At 37.3% G+C, this 21,513-nt stretch overlaps 1 pseudogene; it reads right to left on the bottom strand.

Annotated features, from left to right (window-relative positions):
• The window catches only part of LOC127455872 (zinc finger B-box domain-containing protein 1-like), a 66,336-nt pseudogene that overhangs the window by 26,758 nt on the left and 18,065 nt on the right, over positions 1-21,513 (bottom strand).

The following is a 21,513-nucleotide window of genomic DNA, read 5'->3' as shown; positions in this document are numbered from 1 at the left end:
AATTACCCACTACCACACATACAAATTATCCAGTAATGATTGCATTATAATAAAAAACAAATTATTTTCATGATATTCGGTTTTGTTAACAGTTCGGTGATGCGAACAGAAAACCGGACTAAAATACTCAGTCTTTCCTGTATTACTATTAAGTGCCACAGCAACACTGCTACTGAATCTACAGCGTGAGACGAGACGAGACATAAAGCACTACCAGCAGACTGAATCCCAAAGAAATTACTATTTTGAGCCGGCTCTTTTTAGTGAATCAAAAAGTTTTATGAATCCTTTGGAGCTGAGTGAATTAATTGACTCACTCCAAGTAAACCAAGAATTGCTACTGTGTTGTGTGTACTTAATTTTTTTCATTTACCAGTCACTCTGACTGGTGGGCTAAAAAGTTAATTTCGGACCCTGTCCTTGCCCAGTTATGAAGAGACTATTTTGACTGTTTATGATTTTTCTCTACTTCTACCTTTACACAGTACTATTGCTGCCAACTTGGAAATGTATTATAACTATAAAAAACAAAAAAAACAATTGCATTTCTTGTATTATATCTTAGCCGTACTGACTACTGACACCGTGTAAGTTATTATAGTCCGGACCTTTGCTGGAAAGGAAATGTCAAGACCAGAACTCTTGGAACTATAACCAAATACCCCTGCACTAGATGGTAGCAAGCACTAGAAAAACATTATTTTCTATCACATTCCATCACAATATACAGATCTGAAATGTAGGTGGCGCTCTAACACATTTTAGCCCTCACAGATGTTCTCGTCCATAGACATTCAGTCTAATTTTCAGTTCATGCATCACCCTTGTTGTTTCATTGAATATTTTAGCCTCTGAATGGATTAGAAGCTCAATCTAGGTGTCATTAGAAAGCTGAGATCCTCCCCTTTGTTATGATTTGTTTTGCATGCTTCTCCTTCTGGATGGCATATTTTGTTCTGGACATCTAAGCTATAACACTGGATTATTCAGCCAAGGAAGCTCACAGACATGTAAAAAAAATGGCTCATTTTTTAGAAAACTCCCTAAGGCAGGGCCATGGGAAGATGATTTATGTTGGGAGTGCTGTAGTGGGTGGTGCATTTTTGCATATACATGTAAAGTGACCAGATGACCAAGACAAAAAATCGGAACAATACAATCAAGTTATGTAATTTTATTTTAGCCTACTTCTGGAATATATCCCAAAATGTGGGGCTACACTTTTCCTAACCAAAATAAAATATGATCCTTTCTTTCTCTTTAAATAGTTAAAGCTGGCTGTTGCATACATGGGTTGATGCATGTTTTTCTTAAGCGTTTATTTGAGGATGTGAAGCACGTCTTTTCATTTTCTGGTTTCTTTGATCAATGACTTTAGACACAGAGAACTTCAGAAACAAAAGTGCTCACAGACAGCACATATTCACTGGCTTTTTACCAGCATGTCAATTTGCAGTGGGCCACCTTTACCTGGGTTATTTTAGGGCATTTTATAGAAGATAAAAACACTGTAATCTTTATTGTTGTGCGCATTCCTAGAAAAAGTCCAGAAAAAATACTGATATGCTCATTTTGAATGGGATTAAAATCAATGAGAAGCTCTGGCAATCATAATCAGCTCCACATAAAACGAATCCTGTCCATATAGTGGTTTATGACATCACAAGGCTCATTGATACAGGGTTGCGATTTTACTGATGGCATGTCAGAGGATGTATATTAGGATGGGGACGCATTTTTTTTATTTTTTTTTTTATTTTTAGCTATTTGATTACCTTGACCTGTGCTATTATCATCTCTCCCTCCCCGGTTTTTGGCTTCAAGCACGAGTAAACTTTTCTTATGGGCTGAAAGACAACATCAGAGGTGGGAGGGGGTGATAATTAATGGGGAAAGTTCAGCACAGCAGAAAAAATTCACCGCTGATACTGAGACTTCTGGAATGAACAATTCACTCATTATTCCTTACAAGTTTTTCAATAAAGAAAAAGCACAAAGCACAGCAATAATCATTTTCATAAAATTTTTGGCTAAGACTGATTATTGGGACAAAAGGCGATTTTATCGGGACGTCTAGTCACCCTATGTACATGAGTTTTTAAGGGCTGCACATAGCATTGGCACAGACAAATAGACTTTACTTAATACACAGTGTGGGTGTTCTGAAAATCGAGTTTGAGCAGGTTTCAGCAAACGTTTTTTCTTTTTTTTTCTTTTTTATTACATGCATAATGTCACCTTGTAATATAACATAGGCTACTATATTACTGTAACAATCACTGTTAATGAACGAGTGCAGTCGTTATACTTTTCTGAAATTTATTCTTGGCCGTACAACAGGTAACAGGCAACACAAAGCTAACGGACAATTCTTTCATAAAATCTTTCCCCCACTTCTCAATTTTCGTGATATAGTGCCCCCCTTTAACCCTTTGGAGAGTTTAAAGGGTTAAAAACATCATTAACTTTAGTGTTCCCAACATTAATCATAATTATTATTAATAAGTAAGGGATAATGTACAGACGTGGAGCAGAGGGGTTTGTTATCACCCTAAAGAGGTTTAGTTTTGCAGTAATGACCGGCTGACATTTAATAGAAAATATAATGAACATTAAATAATGATTTGAGTTGAAATTTTGTTATTATGTGACAAAGAGATCGCAGAGTCTCCAGAAACGGCTGTTGGTGTTTATATTGTGAAAATGACCGTATGACTGCTCATTATTGTGCTTATTACACAACTACTTGCCAAATAAATAAATAAATGGAAATACTGATTCAGATTGAAATGATTTATTCGCTTACTTGTAGTAATCGCAGAGTGACACTCACAATTCCTGAATGACCGGTGAAATATAATTTTATCCCCGGATGTGCGTCATTATTCAGAAAAATTAGACCACTGGATGGCACGATTGAACAGTCAGAATAGAGTATTTCAGAGAGCTGTGTAATAATATTAAGTATTACCAATATTGTACCCATCGCACAGTTTTACTCCTAAACAAAGTCATCCAATTCAGTCAAGTGATATAAAAACCCTTTACGAATCAACCAAATCATTAAAAAAGCCAGTTCAAAAGAAGAAATACAAATTTGATTGGAATCAATTGTGAGTGTCCTGTGCATTTCGCATTAGTAGCACTATTTGTGTGATGTACAAAGTTTCTGCCTATGTAGGGCATTTCAAATCAAATAGAAAACAATAGGAAATTATTAAAGTAGATGAAGTTGTGCATTTTTAAAAGAGAGACAAAAGAGAGTGAATCAAAGCAGATGGGGAGAAGAAAAAGACAAAGCAAGAGTAGGGGGGCATTCACACTGAACTCATGTCAGTGCCTGTCTGCGCTGTTTTAAAAAAGATTTTTATTTAAACATTGACGGATATCTTTGGCTGTTGTGCCGCACCTCATGTGCGATGACAGTGTCTGTTCTGTGAGACACATTCGGTGTGAATGGCCCCTTGGATGGCAGCTGCCTGTAGGCACTAGGCAGAGAGGCAGCTCACTAGGTTTTAGAACAGAGCTAACAGATCCTTGTTTTTTTTTTTTTATTATTTCTCCTCCATCTGTGCTTGTTTGCTTGAGTCTGAGTAACTACTTTAACGTCTTCCAGCATTCAGCAGTGCTGAGCATCACGCAGGGCTGAGAACGAAGCTCCGGGGTGCACATGTGCTGCCTAATGCCACGTAACTGGATATAAACATGAGGACGGATGTGAGGGGCTTATGTAGGTCTCCCACAAGGTCATCTTCTCTCAGGATGAGGCAATCTCCACACCATGCCAGGATACTTGTAGTGTGCAACTATTGGAGTGAGCTTACACACTCTGGTCCACATTAACGACACACACACACACACACACACACACACACACTAATATACAAACACATTTCTACACATATGTGGAGTGGTATTGACCATAGGGTCATGGCGAGGTGTATGTTTTCTGTATGCCCAGGGGTTGGTGCTGAGCTTGCAATGAAGGTCATAGCCGATATCTCTCAGTGGTTTCAACACAGTCTGACTGACCCTAAGGTTGAAGTTAGCACGGACATGCACAGCTATGCAAAAGAGACCTATGCACTAATGCTAATTAGACTGTTGGGGTGATCTTTTCTTTGGGGAAATAAACCAATTACAGCTATAGGATTCATGCTATTTCCAACCTGGTCTCATAGAAACATGTTACATACATACACACATACATTTTTGCAAAATTATTTTTACGTGGTGGATTGAACGTATCACTGGAGTTTCCTGGTGAAAACACTAGAGGTGCTACAACAACGACTTATTCACTTTCGCAAAAATCACGAGTAAAACAGCAGATTATCAGTTCTTAAAAACATACTTTTTGCTCTGTTCCTCCCACAATGCTATCTTATGACATCTAAACACTTTTACTATTGCGCATGACTTGTCAGGTGATACATTTTAACATTTGCATTACATAATCAACTACATTTAAAAGCTTGTTCATGTGTGATCAAATTGTGGATAAGTTCAACTGATAGATCACTGCACTTGATGCGATGCAAAGGACCAGCGTATGACTCCTGAAAAGCACGCAAGTCAACACGTGAGCTGAAAGTGTAAATGACACAAAAGGACATAGATGCTTCAGCAATTGCGTTTTTCATTCTACATTTGCTTTTTCTGACACTTTCGGTTAGGTTTAGGTTTAAGGTTAAGGGTAGGGAGGTAGGTTTAATTGATTTAAAACTCGATTGAGCATTAACCTTAAAAACCTCATCTGTTTGGGAGAAAATGTAACTTGCTTTTAGCGCCACACAGTTTACATTTCACCTCGGAACTGCCACGATACATGTTAGGAAACATGTAATAGCACTTTGCAAAAATGGCACCATAGTCACAGAATTTCCATGAGATCAAGCAGGCCATTTCGGTTGTACGTAGTTGAGCAGTGTTCACAAAATTAGCTTTAAACTTTAAGTATGTGCCTTTTGTTCAGAATGAACTAAACAATACTATAAAATGAAAATCACATGCATGTAAAAGTGATTTAATGAGAATTGTGTTCAGCTGTGTAAACAGAGAAATGTAAAGGAAAAAAATATGCTTATTTGTGGTACTTGCTAAGGCAAGTATCTCTATTACTATTGCTCATACTTTGGTCTCAATATAGCAATTTTGGCTCATGGCATGAGTTTGGGACAGGACTATCTGTTTATTTGAACAATGGCAGATGGTGGATTATTTTTGCAAATCCTTTTGTTAATGCAAGTGGCACAGAAATTACACACTTCACCTTTAAGAAAACCCTTAGTAATGATCGTAAGCTTATTATAACCAAGGGATGGTAAACCCAAAATGAAAATTCTGCCATTTACTCATCTTTATTTCGTTCCAAACTAGTATGACTTTCTTTCTTTCATGGAACACTTTCATTGTAATAAAATTCATGCTTGTCTAAGTTGGTTTTATCAGCACAAGATGATATAAAAACTGTGCAGTATGCGTCTGTTTGTTCAAAGGACTATTAAGCTCCCTACAGCCCCCCTGTCTCAATCACTGATGGTCTGATCAGGCAAAATGATGGATGTATTGACCGGCTTCAAACACCTCACCACGGGCTGCTTGAGTCTCCAAAACAAACTCCAGATGATGGGGGCGAGCGTGTGGGTTTGAACACACATCTGTTGTCCTCCTGGCATGTGTGAGTGTGTGTTTGTGTGGCTGATCTCTAACCTAGGACAGGTGTGTGTAATCAGAGTTGGTTTAAAGTGAGCAGATTGCCTACTAATGGTGACCAGCCACTCTGTGTTCCGAGAAAATGATTTGAAGAGGGAGTCGGAATCTGTTTGGTGGCGTGTGGCGACGGTTCCTCTCTGTTGCTGCTGCAGGGTGCGTAGGTGTGTGTATGTTTGCGTGGGATGGACGGGGGATGTCAGAACACCTCCTCACCTGTACAGTGATCTACGGTGCTTTAGTGCCCCCTTCTGGTGGAATCTGATGAAGCAGCCGACACAGTAGTCCTCTCAACATTCTGAACACATCTGAAGCAAATAGTGAGGTTCAAAAAGTCTGAGTGAAATGCTTCTAATTTGCATTTTTCTAATTTAATACTGTTTTTGTGTCATTACAAATTCTACTATCTGCAGAACAAGTTTAGTGAAAAGTTGAATCGAAAAAATTAACAATGTAGCTTGGTGTTCCACCCTTTTGCTTTAATGATAACATGCACTTGAGCTGACATGATCTCCAAAAATGACACAGATGTACTTATATGATTACTGGCATTACATTGTAATGTTTTTTATTTATTTTCTGTATTTTTTTATTTATTTCCAGCTTTAAATTAGACTTTGTTTCCCAGCAATGTGGCCTCAAACATTTGGACACCACTGTCTAAGGAATATTCCTGTTCAATACAAGTTAAGTTCAATCTACACCATTTATGGCATGATGTTGATTTAAAAAAAAAAAATATGTATAATTTTTTTAGCTAGTCCCTCCAAAAAGCAAAAATCATGGTTACAGAGAGGCACTTACAATGGAAGTGAATGGGGCCAGACCATAAATGCTAAAATACACAGAAAATTATAGCCACAAGATGCAAACAATATGCATGTTAACATGATGTTAGTGTGATACAATTTATATCTGTATAAATGTATCCAATATTACATTACAACAAAACCAGTTTTGGATATAACTTTAGACAGATAAGGTTAGTAAGCGATTTTATCAAACTAAAATCAAGTTAACATGTAAAATGTTTACATCTTGTGGCTCTACTTTTGAAACAATGTGTATTTAAGCGCTTATTCCATTGTAAGTGCCTTCCTGTAACCAAGATTATGCCACAAAAGCTGTTGATTGAGCTCAACTTGTATTGAACCCGGGATATTCCTTTAAAAACAATTACATGAACTCTGAATACTTACAGCAACAGGTATATTTACAAAAACTTTAATATCAGCCATATATATTTAAATAACTTGCACATTTTACATCCTTTAAACTTAAACTCAACACGATACATATTAAAATGGAGAGAGAGGAGTTGCCGCTATCTTTAGGGAGCTCATTATTTTGTTACCAATTGTTAATGAGCTCGAAGGGTGATAGGAGAGCCCGTTTGATGGGCAGACAGGTAGAAAGACAGACGGCATAACAGCGCAGGAATTTAAAGAAAGGTCATGATGATCAAACAGAACCAAAGAGCCACTTGTTAATTAATCCACCCTTCAATGCTGTTTTATTTAATTCAGTCTGAACTATAGGACTTGATGGACTAAGCCAGGCTGAACGTCGACATACCCTCTCTCTGTGTGTGATGATACATCACCTTGACTTAAGAAATGAATGGTGTAAGAGATTGGTATGGTACTTGGAAGAGTTTGAGTTTCTCAGGACCAAATGAACCAGAAGCAATATTAGGTGGGATTTAAGCATTTGATCAGACTGACGTTTTTACACAAAATACCTGGATGCCACTTGCAAAATTAAAAATGCCAATTGATAAACTTACAGTAATATGGTCATGTAACAAAAATTCTGTATACTAATGTTTAAATATTTATTTTTGCATAATACATCAAATGTAACATTTTAAGATGAATTTTCTGAAAAACAAAAAATGTATAATTGTTTTTTTTGTTTTTGGTTAATAATAATTGTATTTCAATGCCAAAATTTCAAAATGTATCTTGTTTTAAGGATCAAAAACCAAGATAACTGGAATACGTGGGCAGGCAGTCTTGCGCTGTATTGTTGCATAATGCATAATTTTTACATACTATTTAAAAAAAGAGTATTTAGTATTCAGTGTATACTGCACAGTATGCAATAAGTAGTACACTAGTATTCCATTCTGAACATAGCCAGAGCTTTCAGTACAAGATAAGTTCCTGTAGGAAGTTCTTGTAAGGTCTTTGCACACCAAACGCAAATGTTTGGCACAATTTCTCACCATGATCAACATTTTGAACCAAAACAATGGATTCCTAATGAGCAGTGTTGAGGAGTAATGGAATACATGTAATGGGAATACGTATTTAAAATACAAAATATAAGTAACTGTATTCCACTACAGTTACAATTGAAATCATTGGTAATTAGAATACAGTTACATTCAAAAAGTAATTTGATTACTGAAGAGATTACTTTGCATTTTATTGTCATTTGTTTAATTTAATATTTAGTCCTTTCAGATGGAAAACATTTATACATACAAATGATGCGATACAAAGTGCATTTGAACAGCAGTGAAACATTTTCTTATGATGTGTTACAGTCATACGAGCAGACAGAGAAGTAAGTTTGCAGTAAGTTTGTAGCAGAAGAAATAGAAATAAACCTTGTGTAAATTTTCAGCTTTACGCTAAGATAAATTGCTGTTTCTAGCCATTTTACATGCACATGATACCAGACACAATCATATTTTTTTATAAAGAAAATTCACGTTGGATCATAATTTCTTTTTTTCTAGTAAAACCTTTGGTATTAGGGCAAAAATCGTATTCTTGATGATAATGTTTTTATTGTTTTACTGTAAAAATATCTAAAAATCCTTAAAACAAAATCAGTTTGATTTATCTTGTTTTAGAAACAACACTGCATAAGAGATTTAGGTTTTAAAGAGAATGTATTTTTAACGTGTATTTTGTCTTACTGTACTGGCAGAGTTTTTATAGTCAAAACAAGTAAAAAAATCTAGAAGTAATCCAAAGTATTTAGAATACGTTACTGACCTTGAGTAATCTATGCAATATGTTACAAATTACATTTTACAGCATGTATTCTGTAATCTGTAGTGGAATCCATTTCAAAAGTAACCCTCCTAATCCAGCTAATGAGCCATTCTCACCTGGAGCGAACGTTCCCGCCGAATCACATGGCGACAAAGCGAAGCTACAGATCTACAGTGCCTATAAAATGTATTCACCCCCCTTGGATGTTTTTTTATATTTTATTGTTTTTAAATATTAAATCGTAGTGTAATTAATTTGGCTTTTTTTTTTTTTTACACTGATCAACAGAAAAAGTCTCTTTCATATCAAAGTCAAAACACATTTCTACCAATTAATTTAAATTTATAACAAATATTAAACACAAAATACTTGGCTGCATAAGTATTCACCCCTTCAAGTCAGTATTTAGTAGATGCACCTTTGGCAACAATTACAGCCTTGAGCCTATGTGGATAGGTCTCTATCAACTTTGCACATCCAGACATTGCAATTTTTTCCCCATTCTTATTTGCAAAACTGCTCAAGCTCTGTCAGGTTGCGTGGGGATCTTGAGTGCACAGCCTTTTTCAAGTCCATCCACAGGTGGGGATGGTGTATATTTGATTATGTGCTGTGTTTGGTTCACGCCAAACATAGCGTCTGGTTTGATGGCCAAAAAGCTCAATTTTGGTCTCATCAGACCATAGAACTTGCATGCCTTCTGGCATGCCTTCTGGCAAACTCTAGCCAATATTTCATATAGTTCTTTTTTTTTTTTTTTTTTTTTTTTTCAAACTCTCAGAAAGATGTGACTGATGAAGAAACACCATGATTGTGCACAGGTGATCTCCATTTAATTAATTGAGAGAATTCAAAAACCAGGTGGTTGCACAGCGATGATTTATGTGTTATTTTGTGTTTAACAATTGCTATAAATTTAGACTAATTGGTATAAATGTGTTTTGACTTTGATATGAAAGAGTCCTTTTCTGTTAATTAGTGTAAAAAAAAAAAAAAGAAAGAAAAAGCCAAATTAAGTTATGATTCAATATTTAAAAACAATATAACCTAAAAACATCCAAGGGGGTGATTACTTTTTATAGGCACTGTATTCATCTGATTATGTTGTGTGGGCTTATTTTAATGGGAATCCACTCTTCTAAGTAATGGTATGTGTTTTTATATGTTCTGTTTATTTTTCTTGAAGTTATAAGCGAAAATGCGGCTTATAAGCAACACATGTTTACATATAACATGTATGTCAAAGATATATACTTAGCTTGTCTGTGAGTAAAACAAATAGGCTGGTTGTATTCTACTCTTTGAGAGCATATGGGTATTTGATCAGTCTGATGGTTTCACTGTTTACAATATGTGCAGTGCAAAATTATTAATAAACTATCAAAATGAAACACGTCTGATTTGTCTGCAAATATCAAAGCATTTTTTCAGTTTTTGTCATAATGCCGACATGTAAGTACAGCTTCTATGCTTTAAAACAATACCTATTTTGTGTTGGTCAAGACTGTAGTTATTAATATTTTGATAATTATCTTTTTCTCGGCAGGCCCGCCAGCAGCCAATTCGAGCTTAAAGGGTTAAGAGCCCTTGGCTCTACCTATCCATAAATACAATGAAACACACACACACACACACATACACACACACACAAAGATTAACTTTAACACACACTGTCCTTAACAGCCAAATGCCACCATGAAAATTCCAAAGGTACATTTCTGCTCAAGACTGTCTGTCTCAAAACACCCAGGAGTTATCCCTTCCTACAAACACTAAAGAAGTGCATGAAAACCCCAAATCCCCCATGGGTGACAGGATCTCCCTTAATACGGCCACACAAACACACGTACATTGAATAAAGAGAAGGGTAAATACAATGCTGCTCTGTAGATCTACAGCTGTGCCCATCACAGGCTCCTTTAATGGCCACATAAAAAAGGTCTCATTTCAACCCGCCACTGTTTTTTTTTTTTTTATCCCCTTTTCACTCAATTTAGAATGCCCAATTCCCACTACTTAGTAGGTCCTTGTGGTGGCGTGGTTACTCACCTCAATCCGGGTGGCAGAGGACAAGTCTCAGTTGCCTCCGCTTCTGAGACCGAGAGATCTGAGAGAGGGCTTCCAGGCTACAGAACCTGCAGTTCACACCACCGATGCTGAGAAATACTGCTGATGCACAGGTAAACGTGTGCTACTGGATTTACATCAGAAACTACATTATTTATCCAGAGATGGAGCATTTGTTAACACGCATGAGAGAAACTGGAACACCCAATATGGTGGATGTAGAAAAGGAAGTCTCGCCTTAAAGAGTCAGTCGCCTTTTAGATAAAGACATTGCCTGTCAGTCAACTAGAGAACGTGCATACGCATTAGCTAGACCATTCTGGAAAAAAACTTGTTTTTAGAGTCATCTGAGATAAAGAAGCACAATTTATGATACTCAGGGCTTGACATTAACACCCATCCACCCACCAATTGCAGGTAGAAATCGGCAGTGGCAGGTAACTCCGTCACTCTTACTAGCCAATTTGGTGGGTGGCCGTAGCCGAAGTAAATTTAACTGTATTCATCTCGTGTTCAACACTTTATAAGCAGTAAATATTCTTCTCATAACTGACACGTGCATCTGTGCGGGGTGAATGAAGCGTGCTTTCGCGCGAACCACCACAGTGCACATCAGCATGCACCAGAGATAGAACAAGAGCTCTGGGACAGTGCAGAGCAAAACTTGTGTGATTCAGTCGGGCTTCACTCGCTATCGCGGCGGCCAGAGGAGACCATAAAACGTATGTGACCCATTTAAATTCTGAAGAGAACGTTCTAGTATAAAGCTCTATGGAGGAATTTGAACCTCTCAAATTGCTAAACAGCCCTAATATTAACAGCACAGACAAGTTAAAGAGACAACAGTGTGAAATGCATCAACATCGACATCCAAACTTAAGTGTTTACTGCAGCAACACTAACTGGTATCTGGTAGATGCATATTAACTTGATAAGGGCAAGTCTATAAGACTTAATTTTTATTATTAATAATTATTCTGTTATCATTCATTCATTTTTATCTTTATTTTGATCCAAACCCATAGGACTTTCTTGTTTTTCATATCAAAAACTAGCCTATAGTTTATTTTTTAGAAAGACTATCTACATTAGCATATCTATAACCACAGTATTGTGGAGCCATTCATGGTCTGACCTGTGGTTATGTGGGCAGTGGTGGCTCAGCGGTTAAGGCTCTGGGTTACTGATCAGAAGGTCAGGGGTTCAAGCCCCAGCACTGCCAAGATGCCACTGTTGGGCCCTTGAGCAAGGCCCTTGACCCTATCTGCTCCAGGGGCACTGTATCATGGCTGACCCTGCACTCTGACCCCAGCTTAGCTGGGATATGTGAAAAAAAGAATTTCACTGTATATGTATAATGTGTGATAAATAAATATACTTATTATTATTTATTATTACAAATGCCACTGTAAAAAAATGGAAGAACAATGGTAAACTTTCATCAAGGCAAGTACAAGTTAGAAAAGTTAAAGGGGTTCAAATATGGACTTCCATGGACAAATTATTGACAAAGTTTTCCTCTTTTCTATCCTATTCCTGTTCTTTCTGGCCATGTTTGCCTTCAGATATTCTAAGAGATGACTTAAATCATTAGGCTTGTGTCCTGCTGAACTTTATATTGTTCTCATTCAAATAAAATGTCCAAACAAATGCATGCAGTTACAGTCTCCAGTTGTCACTTTTTGAGGGATGGGGGATTTTAGTTAGTGATGATGCTGAGTGGCTGGTGAGCCAAAAAGTTAATGTCAAGCCCTGATGATACTATTGTTGTCAGATTTAACTGGTGATTTGAAATATGTTCTCGTAATCTTGATCAATTGTTTTGGAGATTTCGGTCTTTTCCCATTCATTTTTGACATTGGGATTTCATACAATAATTCATAAGAGTTCTAAGCCATGAACCAAATCAACCAGCTCTGAGGTGAATCACAATATTACAAACTTTGATTTGAAGCAAAACGTATTTTAAAAACAGACAAAAGACTGTGTCCTTAATGCCTTTAATGAGGAAATGAACTACAATCTCATGAAGCACTGTGAATGATGAAATCAAAATAAAAACTATGGAAAAATATAAAACTATTGATTTAAAGTGGTTGTTTTAAAGATAGAATCAGTATATTTTAAGTTTATTGCAAAATATTCAGGCATATACATTATGGGTGGCAAAATAATTTTCACAATATTTTTTCATACAATTAATAGGGGTGGAACTGTATTCCACATGTTTGCTGGACCTCAAGAATGGATTAAACATAACTTGTTTGTTTACAAATAAACTCCAGAGGGTGAGATACATTTAAAGTGTACTTAATTTAGGATTTAATCCTACATAATGTGTGTGAACTCTTTTAGATAGCATTTTGCTAATTCAGCTGAGGTTTGACTCCACTGAAAGACTTTCGTGTGACACGCTACACTACAGCCCAGTAGGTGGCGGTAATGCACCAAAGGCTGGATTGCCAATTGGCAATAACCATCACAAGAAGAAGAAATACTTTCTTGCCCGTGACAGCGCTATGGATCATGAAAAAACGTTTAACTAAATAGTACATAAATAAACAGCAATGGTGGTAATGACAGAGTTGTTGCTATGTTCAGTCGATAGCTGTATTGCATTGTCAGTGCTGTCCTGTTTGGTACACAATGATATAATTTTAGCCAGATAGCTAGCTGCTAGCTAGTGGCTACCGAGCCTCATTGGCGGTTTCCATGACAGCAGGGTTGCCTGTTTCTAACAGACTAATTTCATGACTGTGATTCAATTAGCTAGTTGTATGTATAACTTTGCCAAACCGCTCATGTTTTTAGCAACACGTGCCTTATCTGATCGTCTAGATGTAGAACATAGGCTAAATATAAAAAATTACTCAAAAGTTTATCATCGATATCGAAAATGATTATTTTTTTCGATAAAAATAAATATTGTTTATCACCTAGCCCTAATATACATATATCCAAGCAGTTTGTGAGTGACTCAATTCTTAATTCTCTGATAATCGCTGGTAGTGTAGGCCTCAACCAGAAATTCTAAAATGCTGAAATAACATGAACTGATGGTTTCACCAGAAGCATATACCAACGATTAACAACCTCAGAGCTCACCGTAGGTCTGTCTTTAAAGGTTTATAAGTTATTGTTAAAAATCAATTCACCAGCGGACCTGGGTAGCTCAGTGGTAAAGACATTGGCAACCACCCCTGGAGTTTGCTGGTTCAAATCCCAGGGCATGCTGAGTGACTCCAGCCAGGTCTCCTAAGCAACCAAATTGGTCTGGTTGCTAGGGAGGGTAGATTTAAAGAGGGTAACCTCCTCATGATCACTATAAGGTGGTTTTCTCTTGTTGGGGTGCATGGTGAGTTGGGCGTGGTTGTTGTGGTGTATGGCAAGTGGATAGTGCCACCTTAAAGGCTTCCTGGGGGAAGGAGAAGGAGCAGTCTACCCTTCCATCACCATCAGGCCATGTCAAGTTTTGAATGGGATTGATTGGGACTGGTGACATAAGAGCAGAGGCGACGTCACGGCAACTGCACGTAAGGAACATCTACCGGCGGCATTTATCAGAAATGTATAAAAAAATTATACGTGTACTAAGTACGTCGCCTTAAAACACATCTGACACACACATGTCGTCTCAGGTACGTCGCCTTAAAACACGTCTGACACACACGTCCTCTCCAGGTAAAAAAAAAAAAAAAAAAAAAAAAAGTTGTCTCTAGGTAGCTACGTCAGTGTGTTTTGTGTGTGTGAAGTTTGCATTAGTAGATGTATTTGTTATAGGCTATAGCTTTTATTTAGTTATTTCCCAACAAGTGGCAATAGTGCATACTAATAATGGCATTGAGCATTTTATTTAATATCAAATGTTAACTCTCCAACTTTGGCATCTCTAAATACACATATCACAATAAATACATTGGACTCTTGAATAAGATGGCATCTTGCTTACTTAACTTGTAGGTTAGATCATTCATAATTGTACTAGTCTGCATTTGCACACAGGAGGCATGAGGTCTGCCTTTCCTCGTGGAATTTAAGAACAGATGACCAGCACTCTTTACTGAGCAAGATGTATGTAACCTGTAACCTTTACTGGTTGTTGTATGTAAATCCAAATTCTGAATTGAAGTCCTTTGGATGTAATTCAGGTTTGCTCATCTGTAACAATTTTGTATTTCATCCATGTGTTGGGTAAAGAAAGATTCTGCGGTATATGATAATATTGTAACAAATTTGTCAGCAACCAAATTGATTTGTCATTTTAAAATGTTACTTGGTATCTGTGGAATTCAGTACAATTACAACAATCCCTTTGGTGTCCAAATATATGGATCAGCTTGATCATTTCTCAACCCAGTTCCTCAGAATTTCCAAAAACAAAGGAGGAACAGGGGCACAGAAGAGTGTTCTGTTTGTTTCTCACCAAACCTAATCATATGTCAGATTATAGAGGAGTCACATGGAATTATTTGATGATGCTTTTGAAGCTTCAGAAGATACGGGCACCACTGAATGTCATTGTATGGACAGAAACCAGCAGGACAAACTGGCCAAAATTAACCTTTTGAGTTCAGAAAGAAAATAAACATAAGGGGTTTGAACAACATGAGGTTGAGTAAATAATGACTGAACTTTTCATTTTTGGGTGAACTATCCCTTTAAACCTTGGTTTATATGCTCTGGAATGTTAATATTCACATGATTCGTTCCATTTTAATTTCAGGGCTTGTTCGTAACTTTACCGCATTTCTCAGAAGCATCAGAGTTGTCATTTATGCAGTAGGCACAACTGTGACATCCAAGATTATTTTGTAGCTTTCCTGTAGCAAAGCTTCTGGTTTAAGATGATTTGTTTGTTTTCTTGTACTGGTTCCTGGTATTTTGGGGCCCTCACAGATGCTGATGTAGAATTAATTTCAGCCAATAAATAGACTGACAAACTTGACTCTTGTAGAAATAACGCAGTGGGATATTCTGTGTGATGCAATTTAAAGAAAGTGTTAGAGGTACAGGAACAATTCTGAAAATCAAAATGCTAACTTGTGTATTAATTCTGCTGAACACTGCTCATTTGTCACATTTCCATAATGCCACCATCAAAAAGAAAATGTGAATGCATCTAGAGAACACATGCTGCTTACCTGATTGAAGACTCCTCAAAACTCGTGAAGGAGTACATGGTACGTTATTTAAATTAAAATTGTATGTTTCCCTAAAACAAACTCCCCCTTTCACCCCTGGTCTGTTGTTAATTTTCTTTTTGTATTTGACCTTTTTTTTTTAGGATGTTTCCCATGATGAAGCCCTAACCTCTAAGCGCAAGACCACCCTTGGAATCTATATGGTCTCTTTGTGGACTTTTGAAGTGTATTCTCATTGACTTCTGGCTTTCTCTTAGTGCAACTTGAAATAATTGAAGAAAGAAAATCAGCAGTCCCTTTCTTTTGCAATCTGCCTCCTTTAAATTGGAAAAAAGCAGCTAACAATGCATCAGCTGTTCAAAAAAAGACCAGTATTTAAAGGACATGGTAACATGGTCATACTTGAAACAAATATACTGTAACACAGCCAACATGTATTTCAAGTTGCACTTAGAGAAAGCCTAAATGAGTATTTTAAAATCATTTCACTTAAAGGCAAGATGCTTTTTTTTTTTTTTTTTCTTGTAATAAGGAGAATTACTTTTGGATTTTGAAATCTGAAGGTAGTCTTTTACAAGAGTAAAGATTTTGTAAAACTATTTTCCCTAAATGCATGCTAAACCTACTCATACATGTTCACTGAATGCATTATTCATTGAATAAACCCTCATCAAAGGAATGTGGAAGTACAGCAGCAGCAGTTTATATACCACTTTTTACAGTTAAAATAGCAAAAAGAATCATTCATTATTTTAATTCTTAACTTTATTCCTGAAATTGAGCAAGAAGTGTACAAACAGTGCCTTAAAGTGATGACATTTAAAAACAGCAAAATACTGAGTCAACAAGAATAAATTAGAATTGGGGGAAAAAATACACAATAAAATAGATGAACAAATAAATTTGACATGGTAGAGGTTGAAAATTGTTAAATATATGATTATGTATTATAAATATTAATGGTTTTGATAGTTTCCTAAAAATCAATGAAATTAGCCATTGTGTTTATCATAAGGAAGCCAAAAATGATATCTTTGAGAAACATGGAAAATCTTGTATAATAAGTCTTAAAATATATGTTCCACAGAAGAAAGAAAGTCACACAGGTTTGGAACGACATGAAGAGGAGTAAATGATGACAGAATCTTCTTGTTTGTGTGAACTATCCTTTTAAGTAAAAGTACAAAAGTATTAGCATCATATACTTAAAACATCAAGAGTAAAAGTTCAGAATGGCACATTCCAGAATATTATATATTATTGGATTATAATTATTGAATTTATGTGTTCATCTTTAGAGTTGTTGCTAGTAATGGTGGGCTCATTTTAATAGCTGTATATTACTTAGTAAAATTACAGCTCTGCTGAAGATGTATAATTCGCAATGTCACCTGTGACTATGTATTTACCAGATGTGACAATAGCACATCAGTTTGCCTTTAGGACTTTCTAGCAGAAAGACTTTCTAACACGTGGTTGAAATTGTGAAAGGGTCTAGTATCTAAAACTAACCAAATTGTGACTGAAAACTGAAAATAAAATGTCAATAAGTCCTGGCTACAAATAAGACAGGAACTCCAGCCTCCTGAATGAAATAAAAGTCCATGACCCATTCAGCTGTCAATAAATTTACACTTTCTGAGTTTTGTCACTCTTTTTACAACCTCACCTAAACCCTTTGGTAGAAAGCTCTGACACTAGCTTTGCATTAGGTTGATGTACCTATCAACGACTTTCTATAGCGGCGACGTACTTAACCACGACGTTGGAGTCACACGTCTATTGAGGCGACGTACTTTTACAAGACGTTGGAGTCACATGTCTATTGAGGCGACGTACTTATCCACGAAGTTGGAGTCACACGTCTATTGAGGCGACGTATCCTTCTCTCATGTAAAAGTACACGACTCTCTCCTTCGGTAGGTAATCATGGCACTATCCACTCGCCATAGTGGTGTATGGCATAAAGCCTCCACACGCAGTGGGATCCATCCTCTGCCACCCGGACTGAGGTGAGTCACTACGCCATCACAAGGACTTAGTGTGTGCATTGGGAATTGGACATTCCAAATTGGGAGAAAAAAAAAAATCAACAATTCGCCAATGGAGAAAATTAATGGAATTTTTCCTTCTGGAACCAGCCTCTTGCACCCTATTAGAGGGTAAACAGGTGGCCCATTCAAATAATGAAGCAGTATTTCAATATATCCAGATTAAGTATCAATTATTTCATGGATATAGCTCTGAAAACAAAGCAGAATATAAATATAAAGTGCCTCAAACAAAACTCTGAATATCTTTAAAAGATTAAATATCATGAACCTGGAAAACTTAAGCAGTGATTTGTTCTTCCTCAGAAGAGCTCATTGTAGCAGCTTTGTAACAACTTTGTTTTTTTGCCATACTTAGAAAAACTTCTGCACAATAACCACATTAAATTCCGTCAAGTTAGCCAATCAGATGAATGGATTGTCTGGGGTTATCAAGGATGCTTCATAGGATGAAATGGATGAGGACTCACCAGTCCGGCCAGTTGAACTTAACACTGTCCGCACATTTTACCCCTCAGTCAGAGTTTCCTGTTAGCACTCTGTGCCTTGTTGGCTGGTTCCACAACCACTGGCTTCTCTACAACTGCATTTATACACAAATAAACACACAATTCAGAGTACTACACATACATTCTGTTCCAAAACTTAGTGAGCTGCCTTTTCATCTATAATCTACATAGGCACCAACTCTCTCAACGGTCAGTTATGTGCATCATGTAAAATGCAAATGGTATGGCCTTATCTGTGAAGGATACATACTACGTTAGAATTTGGCAGAAAAAGGGTCCATTCAGAACGAACACTTTCTTGTGCTAAAAGAATGCAGGAACGTCTCGAGAATTCAGTCAAAAATGTTTACCTAGCACAAGTTTAGATTTAAAAACAATTGAAAATCAGCACAGATGGACGAAAACGGTTCGGTGTGAACAGCCCCTACAGCCTATCATTACCTGTGATGCCTTAAAATGCTGTCTAGGTAGGAGGCTTACTAGATTTTGGACTGCTACTTAAGACTGCCAGCAAGGCAAAATGCAGTAACTATTTTGTCAAAATTGCATTATAACCGAAACTGGGTCTCTAAGATTATGAACTGTCCTGTGACGGACAGGTTTGTTTTAACTATGCTCAAATTCAGAAATAACCAATGTGACTCTTTTATAGTCCATATTCGGCTGGACAACCAAAAAACTTAAGCATTTTTTCAGTTTCACTGGTGACAGTAACTGCATTTTGGTTTTGTAGGGCACTCTACTATAGTTTTCAATTAATACATTTGAGGGGGAAAAAATGGCTTCAACAAGAGCCAAGCAAAACACATCTGAGATTCCAGTCCACCCACCTGGTATCAGCTTATCCTTCAACACTCTAATCTTCATCTTGCCTGGAGAGTGCTGCCCCAAACAACATATTTCAAACACCACATTATTACCAAACCACTGGGGAATAATTTTTGCACTTTATTTTAGATGCCGTTTTCAAGGTTTTGGAAGTAGTCAGCCTGATATCTTAGACAGATAGACAGGAAGTGAGACAGACTTTATTACTTTGCCGGCAAGAAAAGATGATGTCTGATGAAGTATTAGAGTGACTCACTTTGCAAGGTGCATTCTCCTTGATCGTCTTGGCACTCAAAAATCCAGGGGCAAGACCCCCAGACTGTGCAGAATGCCAATGAGAGGCACCCGACTTCCTGTGTGGAAACATCAGAGAAAGATGCTGTTAAGGACAGAACTGGAACAGGCTGTAAAAGTCATGTTTAGTATAGCTAGAATTACTTTTACTATTGTTCACACTAAGGGTTAGGAATTTAAACAAAGCCCTTATGAATAAGTATTAAACTTTAGCATGTAACTCGTTTGGCACTGTTTGTGCTACAGACATGAATGATACTTCAAATTGTGCATTTTACTGAGTAGAGGTGTGCTATTACTTTTCTAAGCGATCAGACGTACAGAAGATAAAACAAACTGTAGAGATAAACTTTGACGTTGGCTTGGCAAAGCCTTGTCTGAAAGTTTAAAGTTTTAAAAGCTTGAATTTTTAAGGTTTTACAAGCCTTCCAGTCAGATAAGAATGTTGGACAGACCGATAAAAACTCAGAAAGACAACATTAGACCATATCAGACCCCATTAGACAACAACAGACCCTATAAAACCACACTAGACCTTGTTAAACTACATTACACACATAAGAAACCACACCAGACCTCATCAGACTTCATTAGACCACATCTGACTTCATAAGACCACATCAGACCCCATTAGACCTCATCAGACCCCCAACAAACCACATCAGACCCTTTCAAAATCCCAAAAGACCACATTAGAAACATCATGATGGCGCCGCGGATGGCCGCCTTGGTGTGGAGGGCTTCTATTGTTTTGTTATTTTTGTTTGTTTGTCCTGTGTTTAGTAATCTTTTTTCAGTCAGTTTTACCAGAGACGAACTGCTGAACATTCAACAGCATACACCAGTCAATCTTTTCCCGGATTTTGAATATTCGGACATTTTGTTTGACATTTTAGTCGGAGGTGCAGCTGTGTTGTTTAAACGCGCTATGAGACGCAGGCGAGGGAGACGAGCAGGCACGCTGGTCAAACTCCGTTGATGGGGCTTTCGAACAACGCTGCCGAGCATTCATCTAGCGAATCTCCGCTCTCTCCCCAACAAAACGGACGAACTACATCTCCTCACCCGCACAAACAAGGACTTTTCAAACTCTGCTGCCTTGTGCTTCACAGAAACCTGGCTGAGTGAAACCATTCCGGACAGCGCGTAACATCTGCCGGGCTTTCAGCTGTACAGAGCGGATCGCATCACGGAGTTAACGGGGAAAACGAGAGGCAGTGGAACATGCTTTTATATCAATGAAAGTTGGTGTACAGATGTAACAACATTAAAGAAGATGTGCTGTCCTAATTTGGAAGCGCTCTTTATTAGCTGTAAGCCTTTCTACTCGCCACGGGAGTTTTCCTCGTTTATTCTGGTGAGTGTGTATATCGCGCCAAACGCGTGTTTGAATGCCACGCTGCAACAGCTGACTGATCAAATCACAGACATGGAACAACAATACCTGGACTCAGTTATTATTATTCTTGGGAATTTTAACAAAGCAAACTCACACGTGAACTGACCAAATACAAACAGCACATTACATGCCCAACCAGAGACAGAAAAATACTGGATCACTGTTACACAACAATAAAGGATGCATATCTCTCTGTCCCTAGAGCAGCTTTGGGACTATCTGATCACTGTCTGGTTCATCTTCTTCCAACCTACAGACAGAAATTAAAATCTGCTAAGCCTGTATTAAGGACTGTAAAGAGATGGACCAACGAAGCAGAGCTGGAACTACAAGCCTGCTTTGACTGCACTGATTGGAGTGTTTTTGAGGCTTCAGGCACCAATCTGGACGAGCTCACAGATACTGTTACATCACATAACAGTTTTTGTGAGGATATGTGCATTCCTACTAGGACTTATTTAACACTTAACAACGACAAACCATGGTTTACAGCGGAACTCAGGC

This window comes from Myxocyprinus asiaticus, chromosome 18, assembly GCF_019703515.2.
Source record: "Myxocyprinus asiaticus isolate MX2 ecotype Aquarium Trade chromosome 18, UBuf_Myxa_2, whole genome shotgun sequence".
NCBI lineage: Eukaryota > Metazoa > Chordata > Actinopteri > Cypriniformes > Catostomidae > Myxocyprinus > Myxocyprinus asiaticus.
Note: the sequence above shows the minus strand (reverse complement) of the source record. Positions and strands in the feature narration are given on the sequence as shown.